General features: G+C 43.9%; 1 protein-coding gene across 5 annotated transcripts in view; it reads left to right on the forward strand.

Moving 5' to 3' along the window:
- Window positions 1-5,563, forward strand: part of Cpsf7 (cleavage and polyadenylation specific factor 7, 59kDa) — a 39,271-nt gene extending 33,708 nt beyond the window's left edge. For 2 of the 5 annotated variants that reach the window (XM_013029264.1, XM_013029268.1), the window contains exon 10: window positions 3,529-5,563. The gene's annotated coding sequence lies outside the window, so the exon portion shown is untranslated. Of the gene's footprint in view, window positions 1-1,436; window positions 1,478-3,528 lie in introns of all 5 variants that reach the window. The other 3 variants (XM_013029265.1, XM_013029266.1, XM_013029267.1) reach the window with 2 other exon arrangements.
- The last annotated feature ends 942 nt before the right edge of the window (window positions 5,564-6,505 follow it).

Here is a 6,505-nt window from a genome sequence, read left to right on the forward strand (position 1 = left end):
GTGTGTGTGTGTGTGTGTGTGTGTGTGTGTGTGTGTGTGTTCGTGTGTGTTCGTTCGTGTGTGTTTCTGTTCTGTCCTGGGGCTTGGAGCCTGGACACTGTCTCTGAATGTCTTTTGCTCACGCTAGCACTCTAAGCTAGCACTGTACCACTTGAGCCAGATCTCCACTTCGGGCTTTTTTGGGTAGTTTATCGGCAATAAGAGTCTGACAGATTTTTCTGCCCTACCTGGCTTTGAACTCTGATACTCAGATCTCAGCCTCCTTAGTAGCCAGAATTGTAGGCTAACCACAAAATAGAGTACTTGTTATCACTAAGGTCTAAAATAGCCCACATAAATCCAAAAGTAAGGCTATGTGTTCCAGATAGTTCTTTCCAGGTTTCATAACAGATTGAGTTTTAGAAGGTGCCCACAGGCAAGCTACTGTAGATGGAACTCACCAATAGATGTGGCCTGGCTCAGACTTGGAGTCAGCAAGAAGGTATTAGTTGTCATAATCTACCACCTCCCCTTCTGTAAGTAGCAGCATTTCACTTTTTTCATTGGAGCTAGCACAATTACAGTGTTACTTGAGATCTAGAACCACCAGAGTCAGGCATTGTAGCACATACCTGTACTCCGTGTGCTCAGGTGACTAAGAAAGGAGGATTGAAAATTCAAGGCCATCCTGGACTGTATAACATAGTGAGACCCTGTCTCAGAACAGTCATATGACTGGTGTTAGTACTGTGCCAAGATGAAGAAAAGTAATGCCTAGGCAAGTTTTCTACTTCCATACTTTCCTGGTTACCCTTAGGTAGGTTGCTTATTCTGTCTGTAAAATAAATGAGTCCAAAAGAACTGAATAAGATACCCCAAAAAGGTCAGTTTCTTGCATTCTCATCCTAAAGATTTGAATCCACCTGCATTTGCCAGGTTATAGTTCCGTTTGTGTTGGGGAGGTGGTGTGTGGACCTCACTTAGAAAACTTTTAGCTCAAAAAGTCTGGTGTTGTATTCTCTGAACAAGTATTCCCTGAGGTACATAGTGTGCTCTGTGCAGAGGCTGCTGTTCTGCAACTTTTCTGTTGTGCTATTTCTCTGTCCTTCCTTGGAACATTACCTCACTCTGGGACCTAAGGCTGAGTGGCCCACTGAAGGAATTTTTTGTTGTTGTTGTTTGGTTGTAGGGTTTGAACTGAGGGCCTGGGCACTGTCCCTGAGCTTTTTGCTCAAGGCTAGCACTCTGCTACTTTGAGTCACAGCTCTACTTAATGGTTTTAGAGTGGTTAATTGGAAATAAGAGTCAGTCTTACAGGGACTTTTCTGTCCAGGCTGGCTTCAAATGGCAGTCCTCAGATCTCAGGCTCCAGAGTAGCAAGGATTATAGGCACCAGTTGAAGGAATCTTTTACTTCTATCTATATGGTTTTGACACCCATTATATCCTTTCTTCCAGGGCATGTGTGTGTGCACTTTGGAGTTTGAAGATGTTCTTAGGTAATTTGTGGCTTCAACTATGTCAATGTCTTACTGTTTTAGGATGTTTCCTACTTGAAGTAGAGCCATTCTCACCTCAGTGCTATCCTTCTGATCCAGTGAAAATTTGAATGTTTCAACTTTTGTCCAGCACAGGGATTCAGTCATGTGTGGTGGTGTATGTGGACACTGGTGGCTCACCTGTAATTCTAGCTACTGAGATCTGAGAATCATGGTTCAAAGCCAGCCTGGGTTGAAAGTCTGAGACTCACCAAAAAGCTGGTAGTAGTGCTGTGGCTCAAGTGATAGAGCACTAGCCTTGAGTACTCAGGCCCTGAGTTCAACACCTAGGATGGGCACAAAAAAAAAAAAAAGGAAGAAAATGAGACAGATACTTTCCTACCTAGGTGTCTAGAACAGTCAACTAGGCAGAGAAGCTAGACTGGTTCTAAGGATCCAAGCTGAAAGTAGTACCATTTCATGGTTAGAGTATCAGGCACCATGTCGATGTTTTATTTCCCCTTCAAATATCTCCTCCAGGTTTTATGAGGCCTCCTTATAAAACATGTATCAAAGGTAAGCAGTTATATACAATGTATGTATCTATAAAGGTAAGCGATTTTACAAAGGCTGTGTTCCTAGTTTAAGCATTAGTAGAAATTAAGCTGAATTTAATTTTCCTCTTTCCTTTTGACTGCTGTCTTTTATATGGTCAGACCAACCATATTGCCATACACAGATACTGTAAGCACTGTAATAGTGATGTGTGTACTGGGGACCTCAAGTTTGGTAGTGACATGACAAGTGGCATTACAAACCCTTACCATTGGGTAAAGATTCTTACCTACACTGAAATTTCTTTGATGGTGTCTACTACTGCTGGTTATTTTCTTTCCTCCCATGATGTTTTTTTGTAATTCCTATTTGGTGTTCATAAACTTTTTTTGTGCTGTACTTATTCTTGAACTCAGGGCCATAGGCTCTTGCTTGGCTTTTTCATTCAAGGCTGGTGCTCTACTATTTGAACCATACCTCTACTTCTGGCTTTTTGCTGATTAATTAGGTATGAGTCTCTCAGATTTATGTGCTTGTGCTGGCTTTGAACCATGATCCTCAGATCTCAGCCTCCTGAGTAGCCAGGTTCATAGTTGTGAGCCACTGGTGCCCAGCTCGTACCTCTTGTTCCTTTGCTGTCATCCCCACAATTATCACCTAGGGTAAGGATAGGAAACCTTTTTTCTGCCAAGGGCCATTTAGATATTTATGACAATACTCCAGGGCCATACAAAATTGTCAGTACAGGTAGATGGTATTAGGCAGGCAGCGAGAGCCAGTGAAAGCATGTGTCTATCTGATCACATGCCCAGTGATTTCACCAGCCTTGTAAAGCCTGAGAGCCTCATATTCACACACCTGATGTAGAAAAAAAGTTGAAACATCTTTGGAGTTTTAGAACAACTTTGGAAAAGCTCTAGTGTGTTGTGTGTATACACACCTATGTGTAATTACAGTTTGGAATCTGTTTTAACCAGGGCTATTATAAAAGAAATCAGAAATTGAGGGTTTTGCTATGGAAGTACAGCTCCTTGCTAGGGCTTCTGGGATGTTGAAGTTGATGGATTTGGTTACACACTGTTACTATTCCATTACCATTGTAATGTCCCATTTCCACATTTTTTTTCTTCCTCTTAAGGGTTGCTCTGAAGAGATTGTCTGAAATGGTATTTAAACTTACCATGTCCTTTGCAGGAACTTTTCTTGAAAACTTACAGTTTCATTCTTTCCAGCCAAAATCAGACTCATTTCTGAGATCTCATTCTGTTGGTTTTCCCCAACCTTAAAATAAGATGATACTGCTTTTTAAAAATGTATTTGCTGTTGCTTCCCTACAGATGCCCTCACTACTATCAGACAGTTTGTTCTACTTTGCTAGGTTTGTGTTCTCTTCCTACATCCTGATTGTTACGTTATAATTTAAGAAAATGCTAGTGTATTTCATGTAAGCCCTGTCAGTCAGAAAATAGCCTCTCACTAGTATTCCTTTTCTCTCTCTTCTGATGTTCTTGTTGCAGGACACTGGTTGGAAGCAAATGTTTTTTTAATGGACTTGCATCTCCTCACCTTGATCAGGACTAAAGGACGGAGGCCGCTCCACCCCTTCCCCTCCTCCAAACCCCTAACTCCTCCCTCCAGGCACCCAGGCAATACACTCTGCCCTACAGGATTGAAGATGGCTTGGCAGCCCTCCCAATCCCACACTTCCTGTTTGCCAGGGGAAAGAACCTAAAGACTTCATGTGGTGGGGGGGGTGGGGGTACAGACAGGAAAAAAGCAACATGTCCACTCCCCTGGTCCCCATAGAGAATGGTGCTTTGTCCGAGGAAACGAGTTTCTTAAGTTTTCAGCAGTGCAGTGGTAAGGTTGATGGAAGACTTATTCCCAAAGGAATTGGATCTTCCATGTAGGATCCAGGAGATTGACTGGGTGTGCCAAAATATGCCCAGGGTCCTGCCCTCAGCACTAGATTTGATGGGGCCAAGAGGGTCTGAACCTCTGCTAGTATCCCATTTCTTTAACTCCTTGATCTTCCCAGCCCTTTGAGGAGGGACCATGAGAACAGAAACTACCTTTTGAAAAGCTACTGTTCTTGGTTTTGCCCTCTCACATGTTGACGGTTTATTTTACTGCCCTCCCAGATTGCTTAACCCTTTTGACTCCGTGCAGCCCAAGCTCCTCCATGGACTTGCCCCTCTAAAATAGAGCAACCCAGGAGGTTGCTTTCAGCTGGGCAAACTGGCAAGCCAGTTACCACCCTCTGCGGTGGTTGCCTCTTGGAATAACCAGCTCTTCAGTATTCCTTTCCCTAGGGCTCTTCCATGTAACACGTAGGGCTCTTCCCCCAAGAAGGCTGCTTCCTTGTTTTAGAGGAAGGTACTGCCATTGGGAGATGGGGATTCTGGGACCTCAGCAATCAAGAGCCCTACTGAAGTACCAGGAGGACTGGGGAAGGAGGCAGCTTGGGTGGGATGTGGCCTACTTCCATAGGCTCTTCTGTCTTCAGGTTTGATGTAAGCATGGGCTTGCATCTCCCAGGTACACACTTTTGCTTATTACCAGATAATCTGGCACTAGTATGCAGGTCAAGTCAAATTTGTTTTCTTTCCACCTTTTGACTATTGACTCCATACCTTCCACATTCTGCCTGGAGGTACTTCCTACCTCTAACAAGGAAAGAGCAAGGAAGAAATAGAGCCTGACTTGAGTGACTTCATCTCAGAGCTCTAAGGACCAGCAATCTGAGGGTCATTTTCAACACAGGCAAAAGGAATTGCTTGCCCCTATAACATCCGATTTGTGAAGATGATGCTGGTGAAGGAGGCGGCAGTAGGGTCCTGCAGTGCCCACATGGGGCATGACTTCTACATGTATCTGTGGGGCATGTGACATCCAAGGTGAGGAGATGGGAGTGTGAGGCGTAGGCCACTGGAGACCCTGCTGGCTCAGTGGGGAGAGACTGAAATGGACCGAACAACCCTTCCTCTGTTTCCAGCACGTTTCTAATATGCCCCTCAGTCACTGAGGGGGATACCCCAGGGTTGGAGAGTCACATTCCCATGGGACAGAGGCTACAGGATTGTAGCTGTGTTTCCCCTGTCCCCCAGCCCCACCCCCACCTCCACCAGAACATGGCACCCGCCCAACTGGCCAAGTGTTAAGTGATGTGCTTATCCTCAAGAGCAGCTCCGGTGTCTTTTTAAAATGTAGAGAAAACCAAGTAAGGTGACAGTTTAAAGAAAACAATATATAGAATATCAGAAAAACTGTTTACCCGGAGAATTATTTTCTCCCCATTTTTGTTTTGTTTTTACTCAATGACACAATTTTTAGTTTTATTTCCTGATAGCAAAAGGAAAAAGAAAAAAAAAAACCCTCAAAAGGCCAAGGCCCCGTCCCCCTGTTGTCGGTGATTTGTTTGTCTTTCTGATAGGTTGAAAATTGTGTAATAAACTTGATGACGCTGTCAATCTTTTATACTGCATTGTATTTTTTTCCTTTTGTAACAAAATATTTTTAAATAATAAATGGGGTGTGAGCTGTTTTCATGGATTCTGCATTGAATAGATTTGTTGAGGTGTTGGGCGTGGGTGTGGGCTGATGTAGATGCTTGGGAAAATAGAAAACCGAGTTTTTAGCTGGAACCTGCATGATGGATAAGTTTGTATGGCGGTGGCTGACCATGACCCCATGGTGACACTCGATCTCTAATGTGAAATTCTGGGATGCTTTTTTTCCTTAGCCTGCTAACTAGCCTGGTTAAAAAAAATGTGGACATCATCCTGTATTGTTCATGATTCCTAAGACGTATTTTAGAGCACATTGTATTGTTCATGATTCCTAAGACGTATTTTAGAGCACATTGTATTGTCCAGTTCTTCCCGAAGGATCAGATCTGAGTGCCAGCATCCAGTCCTCCATCTGCTTAACTATAGACAAGCAGTGTATCCCTGGGCACTCTGATCTGGAAGATGAAAATAATTACTGTTCTGCTTTCACACAGGGATGTTTTAGGAATCAGATAATGTGAATGTTCTGTGAGCAGAACTGCCTTTTAAATAAGAGGACTAAGAGTCAAGATTTTAGTAGAGAACTGGCTTTTCAAAAGCAAAGTGAAGCAGGGTGCTTGTGGCTCATGCCTGTAAATCTTAGCTACTCCGGAGGCTGATCTGAGGATTGATCACATTTCAGTCAGCTGGGGCAGGAAAGTTTATGAGACTCATCTCCAATATACCACCAGAAAACCAGAAGTGGTGCTGTGGCTCAAGTGGTAGAGTACTTGCCTTGAGCTGAAGAGCTGAGGGACAGCGCCCAGGCCCAGAGTTCAAGCCCTGTGACTGACAAAGAAAAGCAAAGTGGGGCTGGGAAGGTTGCTCAGTGGTAGAGTGCTTTGCCTTGCATGCAGGAGGCCCTGGGTTCAATTCCTCAGCACCACATAAGCAAAAAAGAAAAAAGCCGGAAGTGGCGCTGTGGCTCAAGTGGTAGAGCGTTAGC

This window comes from Dipodomys ordii, unplaced genomic scaffold (genome assembly GCF_000151885.1).
Source record: "Dipodomys ordii isolate 6190 unplaced genomic scaffold, Dord_2.0 Scaffold117, whole genome shotgun sequence".
Taxonomy (NCBI): domain Eukaryota; kingdom Metazoa; phylum Chordata; class Mammalia; order Rodentia; family Heteromyidae; genus Dipodomys; species Dipodomys ordii.